At 39.8% G+C, this 22,022-nt stretch overlaps 1 protein-coding gene across 1 annotated transcript in view; it reads left to right on the top strand.

The window, feature by feature from the left end:
• gmds (GDP-mannose 4,6-dehydratase) overlaps positions 1 to 22,022 on the top strand; it is a 142,218-nt gene that overhangs the window by 56,130 nt on the left and 64,066 nt on the right. The window lies entirely within an intron of this gene.

Here is a 22,022-nt window from a genome sequence, read left to right as displayed (position 1 = left end):
ACAAGAACTTTGGGTTGTATTTTCTCCTTCATTTGTCTTCTCATGATAATACCACTAAAAGTTGAAATCATGACATCCCTATTGAAGAGTTAAACTAAAGCTCAGGCGCACATAGCATCAGCGGCGCGTGTTTTCCCAGATCATTCGAGGCCGCAATATGCAAACGCCATGAGGTCTATGATTGAGTGCCAGAAGAGAAACAGAGATAGAGAAAAGGGAGCAAGAGTAAAGCTCCATGCTGCGAAGCTACAGTCTACACTTTGGTTTCCCACAACTCACCCATGTCCCAAATCGCTCCAGTCCCCCTACACCGCCCCTCCTCACCAATCCCAAGAAAGAAAGAGATATTAAGGGAACGGCAAGTCCCGAAGACGATGACAGAAATACAGTGTTTGTGTTGGAGTTGTGGTGCCAGCAGCCAGCAGAGAGAGGAGAGAGGGGAGATGAAACAAAGCAGTGGGGTTGTGGCGTTCAAAGAAGAAGTTTATGCTCTCATGACTGTGTGTGTGTGTTGCCTGTGAAGTGCACATTCCAGGCAAACGCGTCAAAGTGTGCAATAGGTTAAGGTTGGAACATGTGTGTGGCTGTGAGGATGAAAGGCTCTGTGGGTTGCCATGTCCTACAGCATCCCCCTTGCCGGGTTATGTGTTGTGATTAGGAGTCCATGGTGGCTGCGTTGGTGAGCGTTCACTTTGAGATGGGAGTCGGGGTGAAGAGGTTACCACGGGGAAGCTCAGTTGAACTTCAGAGACAAAGATGGGGGTCACTGGGTTAGACTGGGTGGTGGCTGTCATGTGGTTTGAAATGTGTCTTTTGTAAAAGCGTTGATCACTAAACATTAAGATTTGCTTTTTGCATTTTACTTTGAAGGTTTAATAGGCTTTTGTAGTAATCGCAGTTGCTTTCTCTTAATACTAATGGCTGAGTAGTTTGCTTTCTCCAGATGAAGATCTCTTTTTAAAGGTCCTATATTACGCAAAATTGAATCTTGTGAGTTTTAAGCCATAATGTTGTTACCTCCTCAAAAACTTACCTGGAGTTGTGTTTTGTTTCAAACATGTTTGAGTAATCCTTTGTTATTAGTCTGTCTACATCGCCAAAGCTCAAAATGCTCTGCTCTGCCTTATGATGTCATGAAGCTGCAGTTTTCAAGTTAACAGCTACCTTTAACATTTTGTTTAGTAGATAAAAATTACATTTTAATATTGAGTGTATTGTCAATGAATAAATAATGTTGCATAACCAGTTGAAAAAAGAATGCACAAATTATAGTGTAAAATGATATTTCTGCTCTTTTGTATGACAAATGGTTATCGTCTGAGTATTGTTATTGAAATACTAGTTGAAGGCCATATTTCCATATGAGACATTTTAGAAATACAAATAATTCAGTTGTATTAATAATAATATATTGATTAATCATTTACAGTTGTTTTGTACCGTGTCTTTAGTATGCTTATACTTCTAGCTGTACTTGTAAGCGTGTGGGTCCAGTCCTGTCTGGTGTCTCATCAGTTGAGACGCTCCAGGTTTCCTGTGGGAATGGGCCAGCGTTCCTGTTCTGGTGCATCGGACTCCTCCTCTGTGAGGGGCTCCAGTTTCGGAAAGGCAGGTTTCGGGAAGTCAAACAGAAGCTGAGGTGCAGAGGGGGACTGGGGTGGAGAGATGAGGGGGTAGGTGGAGGAAGAAGGCAAACAGACGCGTGCTTGTGGGCACTGTGCATCATTCATAAATCAAGTCTCAATGTCCGTTCCTCCTCTCTGACCGTCTAACACAATTACCCCAACCATCCCACTCCTCATCTCTCTGTCTGTAATCCTCTGGTATGATTCATTCAGGCAGCATCAGCACTGCGTAACTGTGGAGACACCAAACAACTTTTAATTTGTAAACAGAACCATGTGTGTCAGCTTGAGTCTGACAACTGCTTTTCCTCCCTCTGCCTCTCCACCCCACCCAGGGAAGCAGGGACAGGGAAATTGCTTGTAATTGGTTGTGGATGGATTGTGGGTGGCAGGAGGGGTGTGCTGTGTGTCTGCTATAATGCTGTCTGAAGGCATGCGGCTGGCTGGGCAGCGTCTTAGCCAGGTATCGGGTGTCTGTCCCAGGCTGCAGACAGACCAGCGGCTGCATAGTTCTCAATGGAGATGTTCATTATTATACGACCAAGAGAAAGTTGGAACTGACTTTTAGCATGAAATCGGGTGGTGATTTTGTGTAATCTTATTTACATTTAATTGATTCAAAATGATATTTAATACATATAATAATAATGTTTTAAATCAAATAGAACTGCATTTTTGTGCTCGGAGTTGATGTTGTGACAATGTAAGAATGTTATGTCGGAGCTGTCATCTGGTTATGTCTATGTTAATTATCATTGTCTATCTTTAAGTCGAAACTGCTCCAAACCAAATCATTCTTTTCTGAAACTTGGCTAAACTATTTTAATTTGATACTTTTACTGATGAACAGCAACTATAAAAATATGTGTGTGATGACCTAGGCAACAGGTCAAGGGAGGTAGCTTAAGTCAGTGCTTCCATCAAATGAATAATGATATATTTTGTAGATTTTTTAAAATAGCAAATTGTCATTTTGATATATCCATGGGTTTTCAGAATAAGGAAAAAAATATGACCATAGTTGCCATAATGATTAACAATTTAAAGCAAAATATTATACATAAAAGCAAAATATTATAGATAAAGACTAAATGTGATACAGGGCTGGAATAAAATGTCTGAGGCACACTGATTACAAAAATAAAAGTCCTTTATTCTTCCACATAGGAGCTTTGTAAGAACGACATATATTATTGTGCTGCGACAGTAAAAGGCAAAATGTTGCATATACTAGTAGTCTGAAACATATTTTCTCCATGCATTTCCCTAAATATCACATTTGCATATTGTGGCTGTATTTTTTGTATTTATGTATGTATGCTTCATCCTTTGGGACCTGCATATCCTGAACTCTACTATACCACCCCTTCCCTGTCCCTCACACCCCTTTAGTCCTCCTCCCATCTGACTGCACTACTTATTTCCTGTGCAGTGAAAGTTTGGCTACAGTAGCAGTAGCAGATTTTAACCTGGTGGCTTTATATTCTTCCCCTTACTCTTTCTCTCAGTCTTTTGTCTGCCTCATATCGGGCCCCTCCCACCGCTTAACCTTTTGGTATTTTGTTCTGTTGAAAAGCCGCGTCACCACCAGGCCTTCGCTGCACCAGACTGTCTCCACTCACCCGCTCCTTTTTTGGTGAGAAGTTACCACCCAGTTACCATATATTTCCCTCTGACATCTAATAAGTATTTAGCGACTGAAGCCAGCACGAAACAGCGCGGAAACCGTTGCCAGATGAAATGTGGATTGACCCACCGACACACACACAACCCCAACTGCTCTTGTCTCTGCCACATATTTATTTTTAGAATATAATTGCCTTTGAGATTCATGTCATAGAAGTATTTTGCCCTCTTCAGGTGCAGAGTGTGTGGCTGCCCTTCTCTGGTGTTAACTGTCTAATTCCTGGTATTGTGTAGAGGCCTAGAGGTGACAGGACAGCTCGGCGGTGTCATTTTTCACCTCTTTATTTTTCTTATTCACTTTTTTAAACTTTGCAGCTGGCTCTCAGTGCAATAATGGTTACAGATGAGGCTAATTAGCCAATCACAGCGCAGATCAGGGCCAATCAAAGATGATGGATGAGAGTTGGGGGCCATTTATCACATGCTTTTGGCCCAGGAGGTGACAGCTGGGGCAGGAGCGGAACAGGGTACAGTAGGCTACAGGCTTGACGTAAGCATTTGAACTTTCTGAACTGAGACCTGTCCAAAATAGTGCCAACGTGAAGTAAAATGTGCATGGTTGTTTATGGCAGACCTTTTCACGGTTGTCAGATTCAAATTTTATGAGAAAATCTCTTTAAAGAAGCATTGTGTAACTTTTCTGGTGGAGAGTCTGTCTGTGGAGAGGGAACCCCACTCACAGCCAGAAAGAGTTTCTAGGTATTTTTGAGCTATTAAACCACCTGTAATTGAATACATTTAAGGGAGCTGTTAAATGTCATACTGTGGAACATTTCAGGTAGAGCAATAACATATCCATAGAAACAAGCAGGTGACAGACCCCTGACCAAAAGGTTACACAATGCACCTTTAAAATTTCCTCCTATCTATATTGGTAATAGTGACCTAATAATATAATAGGGAATGGGTTGGGAGAGGTGCAATATTTTTTTGAAAATGTTTATTTTTTCACTAGAAATTCCTAAATTGGCTTACACATAGCTGTTAAAAACAGAGTAAATACCATCAGCAAAATGGATTTGTTTCCGAAATACTGAAACCTTCGAAATGTTTACTCATTGTGCACATGTTTTTGAACATTTCCACATGGAATTTTTGGACCAATCTTTTTTGCATAAATCTCACTTTTCATATTGGGCAACATTACTTATTTCTTCATTATTCTTCAGTTCACCACAAATTCAAAATCAGAGTTTTAAATTTTAAATTTTGGTCTTGGCAACTTCTATCTGTTCTTTTGACTTCACTTTTGACCTTGTTTCTTTGTTTTTCTGAGTATGAATAATTTAAGTTTAACTACTTCTCAAGGTCTTTCTGTTGGCAACTGCTGTAATTTTATGTATTTATTTGATTGGGACAGAACAAAATGTGTGTATCACAAATACCATGTTTATAGGCCATATAGTTCAGAACTAATTTGCAGACCTGGTCCCCCAAAATTCTCCCAGTGAGTCCTAGAGGGTGCTGTTTTCTTGTCACTTCCCCTGGATGAACTTGAAGCGTCACAGATGACACCCACACTTTGTCCATTGTGAGTGTGTCTTTACGGGAAGCTGATAAATACCTCACACCGCTCTGTGAGGTTTTAATATCCACAGCTGGGGCAGTAAAGAGCTAAAATTGGAGCTAATAGGCCAGGCATTAGGTTTCATCACTGACTGTGACTCCAGCTCTCCCAGCCCTGACCCCTGCTGCTACAGCACACCCAAAAGTGGCGTAATTATCTCGAGATGTGGGACTTGATGGGAGCCCAGTCAAGTGGAAATTATTTCAAGTATATGATGGGTTAGACTTCACTAAAACATAGTACTTAGTGAACTTAGTGATATTCAAGATTTTAGTAAAAATGTTTCCTACTTTTTTCTAGTGTTTACATTTTTGGTCAAGTTTATAATTTTACTTCCTGGTAAGCATGGGCAGCAGATGTGACATATGACGTAATTGCATAACTGTTACCTAGCAACCATATATTATTATTTTGGTGGAATATTTGTTATTGATAACATATATAGCGGTTTTGTGTTTTAGAGCTCATACTTTATGTATTTTTTTCTTAACTTAAAAACTGCAAACTGCCACTTGACTGACTAAACTAAACTATGATAAATATTTACCTATCCCAACAAACCATTTATGTAATTAATGTTTTAGTGTATATTATATTTAGTGTGTATTATTTGAGAGTTATTCAATTTAAGTATTTTTTTAAACATGAAAACCTATCATATGTACTTTAAAGGCCCTGTGTTGTCACGGTGACCAGCATGCCACACAAGTCGGATGAGTAAGCGCCAACAGCTGGAGAGAGGGCCTCCATGCAGATTTGTTAAAGGGTGTTAATTGCAGGAGAAATTTGACCCCTGGCCCCAACAGCAGCTCAATAAAGCAGGGTTTGCCTCCAGTGGCACACAGCAATAAAAACCCTGAACCTCTCCTCAGCTTCTATAAACATGTTATATAATACCACTAACATTTAGAGACGTTTATGTGATACTCGGAGCCGATCTGCTATTTATGTTGGTTAATTTGTGTATACTGGGTGTTTAAAAGAATGGTACCTGGATATTAATCATAACTAAAACTTGTATAGGAACTAGACACCAAATTGGGAACAAAACAAAACAAAACACACACACATAAATAGGACAGAAATGGATTTTGAGTATGGTACAAGGTAGAACAAAGCTTTAGAGATGTAGACAGACTAAAAATAAAGGGTTACTCAAATGTGTGAATGAAACAAAACACAACTCCAAGTATGTTTTTGATGCGGTAACAGCATTATAACATGATTTAAATCTCACAAGAATCAATTTTGTGACCTTTAACCTTGACTTTTATACAGTATTGCTTGGTATTGTATTTAGTACAGGTGAACTAAATATAGTTGGACCTGAAAGTTGCTGAAGAAATGCCAAGGAATTGAGATGGAATGATAAGTCTAAATAAATGATTGGGCGAAAAATGGAATGACTCTCCTGGGAGGCACAGTTTCCCCATCTGAGTTCATCTCTTAAATCATCTACAGTCTGAGCATGTTTATTGTGGACTCGAACCAAACAGGCATGTGAGAGCTCTGAAGATGCAACGTTCTGCAATTCTAATGGGAAAAATGAGATATTTTCTTGTGACTGTTCCTCCCTCTTTTATGACACATCAAGAAAGTATAATTAATTACTGATTATTTCACATACAGTGGTTGCTATGAAGGGAATCAATAATTTTCAACATATATGTTAGGAATTCTTTACATAAAGGTTTTTGAGAATTTACTTAAATGTGTTTCTGTTCTGTATTAGTTGAAAGATAAATCTAAACTGCAATGTTAAGAAAGGCAATTTATAGATTTTGTTAATTAATTTCCTGAATAATTTAATTGCAGCATTACTCCCCAGTGTACCTGATATTCAAAATGATAACAGTTCTTATTTACAGTTTATAAAGGATCAAAATGAGTAGATTCTGTGTACATTTATTGAGATGAATATTTAACATCTGTAACATTTTTGACCGAGACATTGAATACTTTATAACAGAGATCTGTAAGCTAAATAAAACTTTAAATCTTAGTTGTGTGGAGCTTGTGGTGGCTGCTGTGTAGCTGCAGCTGGTTGTCCTGTGACTGAGAGAGAGCCCTCCTGCTGTGCTCAGATGAAAGCACACGTGTCCTCTCCTCCTCTCCTCTGTTACGCTTTCGCTTTTGCTCCTCCTCTGTTCTGTTTCTCCTTTACTCCTCCTCCACTCTTGCTCCTTCACGTCTCTGCTCTGTCACTCCTTCACTCCTCTTCCACTCTGTCTTTATTTTGCTCCTCCTCCGCTCTGTCACTCCTTCACTCCTCCTCTCCTCTTTGCTCCTTCACTCCTCTCCTCTGTTCCTCCTTCACTTTTACTGCGCTCTGTCGCTCCTCCACTCCTCCTCTGCTCTAATACTACTCCACTTTTCCTCTGCTCTGTTACTTCTCCACTCCTCCTCTGCTCTGTCGCTCCTTCACTTCTCCTCCGCTGTATTACTCCTTTGCTTCTCTTTCTCCTCTATTCCTTCTTCACTCGTCCTCCCCTCTGTTCCTCCTTTGCTTCTCCTCCGCTATGTCCTCCTTCACTCCTCCTCCAATATTTTACTCCTTTGCTTCTCCTCTCCTCTATTCCTCCTTCACTCGTCCTCCGCTCTGTCCCTCCTTTGCATAGCCTTTGCCCTGTCCCTCCCTCCTTCTCTCCTTCTCCACTATGTTACTCCTTCAGTCCTCCTCCACTCTGTCATTTCTTCACTCCTCTTCTCCTCTGTCACTCCTTCACTCCTCCTCTGCTCTCTCTGTGTCTAACAAGAATCCTCATCTTTCAAACACAGCTTGCAAGACACAGAGCGGTATCAATAGACATAAGAAATCAGGAGTTAAGAAAAGAGTTTTTTCTACCAATTGGCAAACTAAAATCGCATCATTATATAAAAAGCACCCTCGGTTACTGCATAAAAACGAACCATGCTATAATTTATCTTGATTACTTTAATAATATTGTAAAATTCAAATGACAATCATGATTCCAGAAACAATGGGATAAGGTCTCTTTTATCGATATGGGTCTGGAAAATGGGCTGTAAGAATGTCTTGCCAGGAAAGTACTAATCTTTAGGTCATAGTACAATTATTATGAAATGTCAAATTATCATATTATTATATTATTATCATTTAAAGTTATATGATATGTTTTTTTGTTGAATTACAGTAAATAGATGAATTAGTCACAATTAAACAAGTTCAAGTTTTGAAATAAATTTGAAATGCCAGTCTGTTATTGTGAAACATCTTATTTTTTTAAGGGCCCATATTACGCCATTCCCTGATCTATTTTGTAACGTTGTTTCCTCATCACAAATACACCTGGAATTGTGTAGTTTTTCTCTCGAAAGGAATACACTCTGTTCCACCTTGTGATGTCAAGTGGCAATACATAAAGTACTCCACAGTGTTTTTAAACTCCATACATTATCACTAGAATCATTTGGATAATTTTAGCACTGGAACTTGTCTCTACTGAACAAAAAGTAAAAGGTTAACTTGAAAACTACAGGTTTATGATATCACAAGGTGAAACTTAGAATTTTTGGGCTTTGGAGATGTACACAGACTAATAATAAAGGGTTACTCAAACGTGAACGAAACAAAACACAACTTGAGATATGTTTTTGAGGATTGAACTTTATAAGGTTTGTGTATTATAGAACCTTAAATTTTCAATATTGTATGAATCCTGCCTCAGAACAAACTGAACACATTTAAATGGTCAAAAAATAAGTAAAAAATTATTTGTGTGATAAAACTTAAGCATGTCCTCGCTAATGCCGTGGTTATGTCTCTGTGACAGTTTAGGGAGTAGAACTAAGTGTGAGGGAGTGAGAGGAGCCTGTGCCGGTCGAGCAGTCAGGACAACAGACTGATGGAGTGGAGGGATGGAGTGGATAGACTAGGAGGAGGAGGAGGAGTGTGGGTGGATGGGGGCCTGGGGTGTGGGTGAGGGTCCTGGGGGAGGCGTCATCTTGATTTGATTGCCAGAGGAGTTTGGCCGACTGCGGTGGACTGGAATGTGTGACCTCCTCTGGTCTGGTTCAGTGTCAGACGACGCTGTGGCTCGTGGGAAGATTCTGGGCCAGACTGTGGAGTGTCCGACCTCTGCCAAGTATCACAAGTGCTCAGTCACTTTCACAACGCTTTCAGTATCGTACGCACGCTGGTTTTAGTCACTCTCACTTTTTACATTTTGGATGTGACTGTTGTAATTAGTCATGGTTAGTCATTCCTAGAGAAGTTCTTCCATTTAGAGTGACGTAGGCGTGTGCTCTTTCAGATTCAACAATAAGACAAATTTGACAAGAATTTCCTTCGGGATTAGTAAAGTGATATCTTATCTTATCTTATTGAATTGCTTATTGACCTCTAGCTCCGGAAAAGGAATTATTGCTAAATAAATAAAGGATAAAATAAACTTGGGATGCACAAACTGGAATTCTGTGTTTGCTGCCATAGTGGACATCAGTCATTTTAAAATTGTTCTAGGAATCTTGCAAGCACTTTTGTTTTACTTAAAGGTCCTTTACATAATCGACTCTTGTGAGCTTTAAGACATGTTATAATGTTGTCACCTCATCAAAAACACATCTAGAGTTGTGTTTTGTTTCATTCACAAATGTTTGAATAATTCTGCATCATTAGGGTGTTTTTATCTCCAAAGCTTAAAATGCTCTGTTCCATTTTGTGATGTCAGGATGTTTTTGTTTTCAAGTTAACGGCTAACTTTTACCTTTAGTTCAGAAGCAAATGGCAATTCCAGAGAACTGAATCAGAATCATCCAAATTCATGACATGACATCACAAGGTGGAACAGAGCATTTTCAGTTTGAGAAAAGAACTCAATCTAAATATGCAGGGTTTCTGTTTTGAAAATGTGTGAATGAAACAATACACAACTCCAAGTATGCTTTTGATGAGAAAACATTATAACAGAAAATAGTGTAATATAGGCCCTTTAATAAGAAATGTTTGCGTGACTAAGTTAAGTTGTTACGTAATAGTCACATATATGTTATGTCTTATCATGCACTATTCAGATGTCAAATTGACTATTAATCAGAGCAGAAGACAACCGGTGATGGTTGTCAACAAAAAGATGAGAGATTGCTTTCTTATTAACTGCCTGGAAGTCGAGGTGGAGTACTTGAGCCTCCTTCTTTTAAAGATATATCCAGCTAATCCTGTTAAGAATCAGTTTCTATTGAGCGTGTCATGGACATCATCCCTACCCAGCCCACTTCAATAGAGTCCGATCAAGGCTTAAATCAAATAGAAACATTTGTGGAGTCGCAGCTGAGAGAGCATGTCCTCTTCTATTACACAATACCAAATGACTTCCTTATGTTATTGTGTCTATTCTTGGACTTACAGTAGATGCGCAGGTGCTTGGACTCTAAATCTGCTCATTGTACAGTCAAGTGTTTGCACATGTGTTTAATCTGTGCTGAGGATAAATAAGGTCATTGTTGTTCACACTTAACTTCCACCAGTGTCACATGAAACAATCCACAAGGTGCTAGGCCTGCCTCTATAAAATGTGTGTCCAATTAAAACATGTGATACAGTGTATAGTATAAATAAATATTGCAATATAATATAGGTCACTATATAATATAATATAATATAGGTCACAATAATTATTATATTGACTTATTGTACAATATATGAAAGCTGGAACAATATATTTTGATGCTCAGTATTTATCATGGGTACTTTTTTTCTTGTGAAAGTAGATAGATTTTTGTTAATTTTGTTGTAATACAATAACATTTCAACTGTAAATGCTTGAATAAGTCACTTCTATGGCTAATTCAGCTATTTATTTGCTGCAGTTCGTGCCTTTTAATGGTACTGCTTCAAAATTTGTCGTTACAGGCCTACTATAATATTGGAGGTCAGTTTAGAGGGACAGTAAACCCTAAAAACTGCAAAATAAAGCTGTATTTTAAAAGAAATATGATCTACAATAATAACATAGCACAATTTAAGACTTAAGTTGATATTTTACAGGAATAATTAGTTTGAACGACAAGTTGATGTATTACTTATCATGACAGACCTATTGTGCTCTGTCTTCAGGGTCAAAGGTCGGGGTATACTTGTTGAGGAAATTGGTGCGCGAGGTGGCGGTCTGATGGATGAGGAGTGAATAGACACGTGTTCACAGCAGCTCTCCTCACCACAATGGCCCTTTCACTGGAACTTATTGAATTTTATCCTTAATAAAACAGGCCCAATGGAGACCTGTGTATTTGCTTTCTAGAGGTGGGACTTTCAGAGGGAGTGCCAGGGATTTTTAATTAAGCGCCCCAGTACATATGAGTCTGTGAGTGTGTGTGTGTCTGTGTGTATAACCCGAGGGGGAGGTCCATGTCTGACCCTCACTGATAGCGCTGCCTTGTTTTCATTCTAAACTTACCCGAGAGTCAGTGGCTTTGCACCTTATTTGACCTCAGCTTGACTCCGCCCTCACCTCTCTTTGACCCTGCCCTAGCCAAACACATTAACCTGCAATATAATGACCTAGTAATTATATGTGTCATAATGTTAAATAAATCTTTCATACCTTAGTAGTAGATGTTATTAGAACACTTAGAAATATGGATAATATGTCAATTTTAGTTTTTGATGTTTTAAAATATTTACCAAAAATTTTACCAACTTTTAAAAATAGTTTCAAGATTTTTCTGCCGTATATTAGGCAGCATGTCAGAAATTCTATTAAATATGTCTATCTGTCTATTTGCATTTATTCAGTTACAGGTGTTTTTATTGCTAGAAAATAACTTGGCTTGGTTGCGTTACCCACTTGTCTCTAAGAGGTTTAATGCCATAAAATGGAAACAAGCAAGTTGCAAATCCTCCACTAGAAAAAAAAAAAAAAAAAAGTGATAGTTTTTAAATGTCACTAGAGCTCCTTTGCTAATTCTGCATAAATTCAAACCCAACATTTCAGCAGTCACAGTCATCGAAGCAATTGTGGTCCCTCTACAACCTAAAACCCTGCATCAGCTGTCTGTCAATGTTCTAACCAACATCATTGTCAATTATTGCACATTTGTCCCGACAGCTCCCATAAAAATAGCCACCCACTAAACAGAGCTCCCCTCTCATTATATCATTACCACAGTAAGCAGGCTCTCCTACGACTCACTCCTCTTCTGTTTTCATTTTGGAGCTGGGGAAGAGAAACACAAGAACAGCAAGAACCAAGAGGCTTAAGAGGCTGTGGTGGGTGGTGATGTGGACAGAGAAGAGAGAGAGAGAGACAGAGAGAGAGACAGAGAGAGAGACAGAGAGAGAGACAGAGAGAGAGACAGAGAGAGAGAGACAGAGAGAGAGAGACAGAGAGAGAGAGACAGTGAAAGAGAGACAGAGAGAGAGAGACAGAGAGAGAGAGGCAGAGAGAAAGGCAGAGAGAGAGGCAGAGAGAGAGACAAAGAAACTGGTTGTGTAGTGGATGGAGATAAAAGAGAGCACCCAACAGAGAGAAAGGGGTGAGAGAGAGCAGTAGAGAGAGGTGAGGTGAGTGAGAGAGAGTAGAGAGAGAGGGTGGCAGAGAGAGAGACACACACAAAGAGAGAGAAAGAGAGATAGACAGAAAGAGAAAAGGCAGAGAGATAGAAAGACAGACAGAGATATAGACAGAAAGACAGAGAGAGAGAGGGAGAGAGAGAATGGAGGTGGAGGTGGATGGAGATAAAAGGGAGCACCCAACGGAGCGACAGGGGTGAAAGGGAGTGGTAGAGAGAGGTGAAGTGAGTAACGGAGAGAGAGTAGAGAAAGAGGCAGACATAGAGAGACACAGAAAGAGAGAAAGGCAGAGAGAAACAGAGAGAGACAGACAGACAGAGACATAGACAGAGAGAGAGAGACAGAAAGACAGAGAGAGATGGAGAGAGAGAAAATGGTGGTGGGGGTGGATGGAGATAAAAGAGAGCACCCAGCAGAGAGACAGGGGTGAGAGAGAACGGAAGAGAAAGGTGAAGTGAGTGAGAGAGAGTAGAGAGAGAGGCAGAGAGAGAGAGACACAGAAAGAGAGAGAGGCAGAGAGACACAGAAAGAGGGAAAGGCAGAGAGAAAAAGAGACAGAGGGATAGAGACAGATAGAGACAGACAGAGAGAGAGAGAGACAGAAAGAGACAGAGGCAGTGGTGGTAGGGGGTGAATGAAGATAAAAGAGAGCACCCAACATAGAGAAAGGGGTGAGAAAGAGCAGTAGAGAGAGGTGAAGTGAGCGAGAGAGAGAGTAGAGAGAGAGGCAGAGAGAGAGAGACAGAAAAACACAGAGAGAGAGAGAGAGAGAAAATAGCGGTGGGGGGTGGATGGAGATAAACAAGAGCACCCAACAGAGAGAAAGGGGTTAGAGAGAGCGGTAGAGAGAGGTGAAGTGAGTGAAAGAGAGCAGAGAGTGAAATAAGGGGACAGAGCATAGGTAGATAGAGAAAGCGATGGAAAGAGAACATGACGTGAAGAGAAACAGAAGAGAGAGAGAGACAGAGAAAGAAAGAGAGATGAGAGAAAGAGACAGACAGAGAGACATTGAGACAGAGCCACAGAGAGAGGTGGAGAGAGAGAGAGGTGGGGACATGCGGTTGAGGGGAATCCCTGGTTTTCCATTGTGCTGCTCACGGCTCCATGACTCCGGGGGGCAGCGAGCTCAAGTGTTTGTTTATGTCTGTGGGCCAGAGGGAGAGACAGTGGCCATGTTCAACAGAAACACGACAGACTCTAATGAGACTTAATTATGGAGCGCGTGTTTACCAGAGAGAGAGAGGCGTCACACACTTTATTCTCTTAGTGATTTTTAACTTACTTTAAAACCTGTAATAGCTTGGTTCGATGCCCAACAAACCAACTCAGCCTCATAATGTAGAGCTGGTAGACTGGTGACTGAAACTGCCTGTCAGGGATGGTTTATTTTCTGAGATGCTGAACTGATTTTGTCAAGGTGGGTAGCACTGTTTGGTATGGGGCATTGAGTGCTTGCTTTTCCACACTTACCCTGGGACAGATGTATGAATGTGCGACTGCCAATCTGCGCATAAAGCTCTCTCACCACAACAAATTTACTCTATTTATATTTCAAGTGGATGAAGTGTCTTCCCCAAGCTTCAAGACCCAGAATCCAAGAGCAGGAATTAGACTGCCAACCTTTAGAATCAAGATCAAGAGTACTTGTATCAGCTATAGGCCCCAATCCAGAAAATGACTGGGTGATATCTAGTTTGAACCTGTAAATCTATGTAGTGGCTGCTAAGGTCACAGGTTTGCTGCACCGCGTTGTCAACTGCTCCTCCTGACCGTTTTGACCCAGCGTTATTGAAGACAAATTTCCTTACAGGGACACAAAATTGTGCCTTACACCAGCTTAATTTACTTGCTGATTTGAGCAAGATTTTTTCATAATTTTTAGCGATGCACTGATCCAGCTTTTTCACTTCAGATACCGATACTGATTCTGATACTATGGCTTTAATTATATGCCAATACCCAATATCAACCAATAGCAGGGCATAAACTAAAAATAGCATTAATTTCTTTCAGAACAACTTTCCATAAAAAAGTTCAAACGTTATGAGACTTTCTTGGCTGACTACGACCAGTAAATTGTCTTATTAAATCAATTTATATGTCCAAACAGGATACTGGCTGAATGATATTTGGAAGCCGATATCCAACCCAATTTAAAAAAAAATAGTGTTTATTTATATAAAGCTTTTCTGTAGTTGCTTGAAGGATGAATATATGTTAATGTCAAAACTAATGCATTTTTTTATCTAGAATTGGTTGCTATTGGGTACCGGCAGATACTGGGACAGTATGGATATCGATATGACAATATATAAATAAAAGCTATATAAAATCTGGATTTCAGCATATAGTTTGTGACTAATTTGGTTATATTGCATGAGCTTTTTCTTGCTTGGTCGTTAATGCAGTTTTTAGAGTGGTTGATATAATTTAATGTACCAAACCATTTCAATAAACTCTACATATACGCCAAATGCGATGATGTATCTTGACGTGTTTCTCCTCTGGGACTGTTGTGTGTCATTTTCGAAGAGTCACACCATGATGAGCACTTTAATGGTGTGGAACTGGAAATATGACTGTTTGTATTTACAGACCATTAGGATCCTTCCACTGGCATTCACAGTCCCTGCTCACACCAGCCCCCGCATGTCTGTATACGAGCTCGGTCTGTGCTCTCTCTGTGTGCTGGTCGGTGCATGGATGATCACCGCCCTAAAATAGTATGCGCTCCTAATTACTGCTGCAAACACAGGTGTGGAAAGCCAAGACGTCCCCCCGCCCCAGACCCCAGTCCCGCCCCGGACCCCACCATCCCACCCCAGACCCACCATCCGCACACTGCAGCCTGTGTTCCTGTTTTGGAGCAGAGGAAATCCAGACCCTTATCCAGCCATGGGTAATCCTGTACAGATATGCAGAGGAAGGTAGTATGCAGTTACTACTCCATAATAGGCCTGTCACAATAACTAAAACCATTTTGAAGCATGATATTTTGCTACAGAAGAATGTCATAATAAAAGATAATATTGAAACTACTTTATGCCAGTATCATTAAAAGGCATGAGCTACAACAAATACAATACAAATACAAATATTACCGTATTTTCCGGACTATAAATTGCTCCGGAGTATAAGTTGCACCAGTCAAAAAATGCACAATGAAGAAGAAAAAAAACATATATGAGTTGCACTGGACTATAAGTTGCACTTTTTGGGGAAATGTATTTTATAAAATCAAGCAAGTTATAACAATAACAACAGAATAGAGAACAGGCTGAATAGGCATTAATATGTTAACGTAACATATTAACAGTTATTCAGATAATTATAGCATAAACAACATAACCAAACCAAATTTACCAAACTCACAATCTCACTCCAAGTCACGAAATCCATTGAATTCTTCATCCTCTGTGTCACTTCTGCACGACCTCCAGAGATAAACTATAGATCCATGACATAAACAGAGCACTGCTTCCTCTTCTGCATAGCTGTCGTCAGACTCAGCATCAGTTCCAGTTAGAATTATTCCGGCCTTTCTGAATCCCGACAGGATGGTTTTGGTTGTCACTGAAGTTCAGGCTTTGTCAGTTCATCCAGTGACTTCCAGGAAAGTTACATGGCACACCCTCCTGGTTGCCGTGAAGCTGTGTTCGCCATCCCCGCTTTACACCAGTCCCTCACAAGTTTCTTGCTTGTTCCAAACTTTTTTTCTGCCGCTCGATTACCATTTTTGGCTGCATATTTCGCTGCATATTTCGCTATTTGCAGCAAGACAGCAGCTTTTTCTACAGGAGGCATGCTCAGTACAGTGCAAATTGACAGTGGTACAGGAGTAATAGTAGTACTAGATACTGACACACAAGCCTAGAGTGCCCTCTCGTGGCTGTCAGTCTGAAAATTTTAATATATAATTCGCACCGGAGTATAAGTTGCACGACCACCCGAACCATGAAAAAAAGTACAACTTATAGTCCGAAAAATGCAGTACATAAAAAGTAGCAGGATAAATATTGAACCCCAAAATATATTGTTCCAGCTTTCATATATTGAACAATAAGATGGTATATAGTATATATCTTGACAGGCCTACTCAATAACTTGAATTTGAGTAATTGGAGTAGCATTTTAGTAACATTGTACTTCTCTGTGTAGTTTTCAGACACCATACTTTTTCTCCTACTTGAGTATTATTCTTACTCTAGTAACAGTGGCAAAAGTTTTATGTTGACAATTTAAAATGATTTGAACATTTGTGTTTCTTGCACCATTCCTTCAGATATGATTTAATATATCTATAACATATTTTGTGCTTTATTTTATTTTTTGTCCAACTACATCCACTTAAATTTATGTCATCAGCTGTTTCGTCCAGACGTTATAATTACTCTTACTTAATAGTTTCCCCATGCTTTTTTTCTTACTTTTTGGACCACTACTTTGTACTGCTACTTGATTAATATTATTTTGAAGTCACTGTACACTTACTAAGAACATTTTTTAATTAACAACTCTATGCAGCATACACCGTGGCAAAGGTGGACTTCCTAGCCAAAACATGTTGAAAGTTAAAAGTGCAACTACTGAGTGAGTTCTGCCTCTGAATCCGCTGCTGTTACGTATGTGTGTGTGACTTGATGTTTGTTTATGACCCTTTCCAAAACCACACCTTTTTGAAGTCGGTGAGCAGTGCGTTTGGGGTTTGGGCATGGGCACGCCACCTCTCTCCTGGCCGGCTGGAAATCGTATACTCCACATCAATCAGACAGACCACGCATAAATTATTCATAACCTGACATTTACACATTCCAGAACTGTCGCTGAGGCCCCTCACTTTTGGTGCTGATGCTGACCGGTTGGGGTCTGTGTTGAGGTAAATTTTGGGCAGATTTAAAGGTCCTGTATTTCACAAAAATGACTCCTCTGAGCTTTTACCCATGTTAGAATGTTGTTACCTCATCAAAAACATACCTGGAGTTGTGTTTTGTTCTATTCACACATGTTTGAGTAATCCTGCATTATTAGTCTACATCTCCAAAGCTCAAAATGCTCTGTTCCACCTTGTGATGTTATGTTATAGTCTTTTTCAGGTTAATAGCTATCTTTTGCCATTTGTTTAGTAAGGCAATTCCAGGGCTGAAATCATCCAACAACATTATAACATAGATCAGAAAATAGTCTAATGGACGCCCTTTAAAGCAAAAGCAGAATTGTAAAAAAAAACAAAACTGAGGAGGATGGAGAGGGCTGGGTCAGAAGGGTTTCTGACTTTAATACTTGCTTTTTCTTATTTTGTGGTAGAAATGTACCACCTGGTTGTTTCCATGGAGATGATCATGTATTAAAAAAAATATCCATCTCCATAAAGACAAGCAGATAAAGCCACCAGTCCAAATTAATTGTCAGACCTGTGGAGGTGACTCTGCTCACATTAAAATACATGTTTTCACTTTTAAGCCTGTAGTTGAATAAATTTTTGAATTTAATGCCTGTGGAACATTCCAGGCAAAACAATAACATCAGGAGACAAGCAGAAAAGTTACACAGTGCACCTTTAAGTACTTTTATATGCCAAAATTACATAGAAATATCTGTTTCCAGTTGAGAAAAACTCAAGAGAACAGCAAAACCTTTCACTATATTTTGACTTTGATTTACTATCCAGAAGTTGCTGCTATTTATTGAAAAACTTCACTCAGCAGACAGATGTATTGGAGGCAGATACAATAGAGAAACATTAGCTTTTCTTCCTGACGAGGAGACAGAACAGAAGCTGTGAGAAAGAGCTGGGTTTGACATGAGAATTAGCCTTTATAAACACATGGTTGAGGCAGTGTCAGGCTGTTGACACCTTAAGATCTAAAGTACCCACGTTTTTTACAGAGGTAAAGTTGGAATTGCCCACTTTATGTTTAATAATTTAGTTACAGATGCATACTAAGAGTCCCCTTAACTGGAGTTGTGCTTGGCTGAATTTCAGGGCTTGTTTGAATTCGCATGAGGTCACTGTTGAATTATTGATTAGGGGAAAAGTGTGAGGTAGGTACATGGTTGGCCTGTCACACAAGGTTGTTTTCTGGTGAAAGCTGCATTGGCCGGGTCTACTGCAGGCAACCTCTCCCGCCCTCCTCATCCTGGTTGGATTCTCAGTGCTCTGGAGCCAAATGGAAAGTGACCTTTGGCAGGCAGACTTGTACTTAACAGAGAGGGTCACTGTCGGAGAAACATGCGGGCAGCTTCAGCCAAAATGCATTGGCTGGAGTTTCAGACAGCACTGGAGCTTTTTACTGAGAATTTGTTCAAACTTTGGCAAATTCACTGAAGTACGCCCAGAGTCTTGGTAAGTTGGGAAAGTGCTAACGCAATTATCAATTTTCAAACATGACTCTATACCTATAACTATACCTTGGACGGATTATTGACTGCTGTGGTTTAACTCCATTACAGCAGCAATAAGGCCTCTTGTGATTGTGCGTGTGTGTGTCTGTGTGTGTGTGTGTGTGCGTGTGCGTGTGTGTCTATGTGTGCGTGTGTGTGGGCCAGGGCAGGATATGAAGAAACCTCTGAGCTGCTCACTGGATATTTGTTCGCATTAAGCTGGAACGTGTAGTTTAAACAGATGCTGAGCTGGGTTCAGCACCAGTTCCTTTTGCCCTTTGTGTCGACAACATGAACAATACGATAAGTTATAAGCGATCGTGTACAAGATAGTAGTGAAATTGTACTTTTGAAGCAACATTTGATATCAAAATAAAAAGAAAAAAAGAGACTTGAGCAAAAAAATAGAGTTAAAACTGTATGAAAAGGCCACATGCAAAGTTAACAAACTAGTTAAAAATATGAATATAAACAGTAAATTATGATATATATTGCTGTCTATATCATATATTGCATTAAAGTTGACAAATGATCAGTGTAATTCATAATTTGTTGGCTTTCATACAGCTTTTTTTATTCTCAACTACAACTATTATAAGCATGTTTTAACACATTTCTGTTTGCGAAACTATTATCTAATGTTATTGTACCCTAAAAAAAGTCCTAATATGCTTTCTGTCTGGCCATCCTTCCAAAATGTTTTTTTTTTTTTCTTGGACCTTTTTGTATTGCTACATTATGCTACATTATTCCTTAAAATGTGTCTTCTCCAAATATACCCAAATAGGATTACCTTAGTGTTTTGTGTATTATGCTTGTTTAGAATAAAGGAAACAGAGCGCAGAACACAGTGGGAACATGCAACTTTCACACAGAAACTTCTGCTGTGGTGTGGGAATTGAAGCTGCCATCTATTTCTCTGGGTAGTTTAATGTTTCAACTTCAGCTTATAAACAGTTTAAGAAACAGATGATTTTTGCATTAAAGTCTATCATTTTTTATACAGTGGGATCCTGTAAGGGAGTCCAGTGCAGTGTAATCACAGACTAAACTTGTTGAATCAGAGAATGCATTGTCTAGAATGAAGTGAAGCACCTATAGAACAGATTTATTTTATTTTTTTCAGAAATAGTTCAGCCAGTTCACCTGCTGTTTGAAAATGATTATCTCTCCTGAAATAAATGTAGTGAATTAGTTTGCGATGCGACCCCTTATAGCATTCCTCCCTGACCCCATCCATCTTCATTTGGGTTCAATTATCGTCTGTAATTGTAATTGCCATGCCTCTCAGTCTGCTTGAGAAAAATCTTGGCACACTGATCATGCTTTGGCCCTGATCATAATTCACCTCCACAGCCTCCTGTCCCATGCACGGCCAGTCTATCCTGATGTGGACAGGGCCAGAGTGGAGAGGTTAAAGGGTGGCTAGTCAGGCAGGTCACAGCACCAGTGAGAAGCGAACCGACAGTCAACTCCCAGAATCCCAACATGGAGTCACACACTCGCCCCAAATGCGCTGTGAATACTGGGAAAACTCTGAAAACTATTAATCATGAGCAATGAGGTGGAACTAGCCTTCTCCAGACAGCTATTATTGATGTGTGTGAATGCAGGAGACCAGAAATGTGTGAGGATGGGTGGGCTATTTGGGTTCTGATGGGAGGTGTTGTTATTTTTTTTTGGCACAGAAATGCTGATATAACTCAATTTATAATTTTGTCTTTCAATGGTCTGGTCATCCTTGCATGTGTCTCTGTTTGTATCATATCTTTACTATTTTGTGGAATTTCACCCAGAATCTTCTGTAGGTCACATAGGCCAAGCGCTGAAGGGACATCTATAGTTTCTAAATCTAAATAGAGAGACAAAAATCCAATCCATTCAAAAAGGTCAATTACACCATGACTGTATGCACACAGTTAGTTGCTGGTTCTATGCCATGAACCCCACCAGTCTATAGGCACATTGCACTATTTAAAGAAGCTGAAGGGAAGCAGATAGTGGCCTGGGCAATGGTCTGGCAGGGAGAAGGCCCCTGGTCAGGGGCGGGCATGTGGGAGGGGCATGCGCTGGATGGCATGGGTCATCATTGCCTCTTGCAGCTTTAATTTAATTTCTTTACTGATCCATAACATGCTATGTGTTCTACCACAAACGGTGTTTGTTCATTTGTTCCAAGTTAGAAAATATAATGTAATATAAATTGGAAATCATAGTATATAGTTTGTATTTCTAATATAAATCCTGGACAGTGCTCCATCTGTATTTTTCTTCTTCACAGCACATTAAAGTTTAGTGCGTCTGTGCCATACCTCCAGCCCTGTACCCTCGCTCAAGGGCTTCTCCTGTATAGAGCCACAATGGTCCTCTGTCAGTACAGTGTGTAGTCTAAGTGAAGACAGGTGTGTGTGTGTGAATGTCCCTGTGTCTCTGTACATGTGTATCCATGGAGTCTTGTCGCCCTGAGCAGAATCCTGAGTGCTGAAAGGGGAGCAGTGAGTTGTGACTGACGGCTGGTGTCTGTGCAGCTTTAGCACCTCCAGTCTGATGTGCTTCACTCTGCCTCAGCACTGATGACAGCTCGCCTCCAGCTCAGCATGTCCGAGCACATTCAACAATTACAGCTCAACAAATGCCTATTGTTAGCTACAAGATTCATCTGCTCATTGTTTGGTTACTGTCATTTGATGACATATTTTAAACCAACCAAATGGGAGACTTGCAGAATGTATAAAAAGTGAAACAAAGGATGAGTATTTAATAATAGAGAAGACTAAGACTAATTATGTAGGATGTGATGAAGATTCCTGCCTAAAAACACACAATAGCAGTGTATAGCTTCATGAATACATGTTCAAACTGGCATCTGTTCACTATTGTGTACTGTCATATATTACAACTTATAAATATTATTGTTATATTATAATAATACAACAATTAATATAAATGCATTACTATAATTGATTAAAATAAATAATTATTGTTATATGTGCTTTGCAGATGCATAGGCTTGTAGACCTAACATTAATTTGTCAATTCTTTATTCTTCAAGGCCAATTAGAAATTTGGAGACACATGGTAAAAGATACCAAACATTTAAAATGCTCAGTTTTTGCTCTGTTATTTTTGCACCCAAATCCAAGAAATATCCTCCTGCCAGGATGAAGGCTCATGGTCACTCTCCCATGCAGAGCATTTGGCTGGTCCTGTAGTTGTAGCCCTGCTGGCATTG

This window comes from Boleophthalmus pectinirostris, unplaced genomic scaffold (genome assembly GCF_026225935.1).
Source record: "Boleophthalmus pectinirostris isolate CB_2022bp ecotype Guang Dong unplaced genomic scaffold, ASM2622593v1 HiC_scaffold_7, whole genome shotgun sequence".
Taxonomy (NCBI): Eukaryota; Metazoa; Chordata; class Actinopteri; order Gobiiformes; family Gobiidae; genus Boleophthalmus; species Boleophthalmus pectinirostris.
The sequence above is the reverse complement of the archived record's forward strand: the minus strand, read 5'-3'. Positions and strand labels throughout refer to the sequence as shown.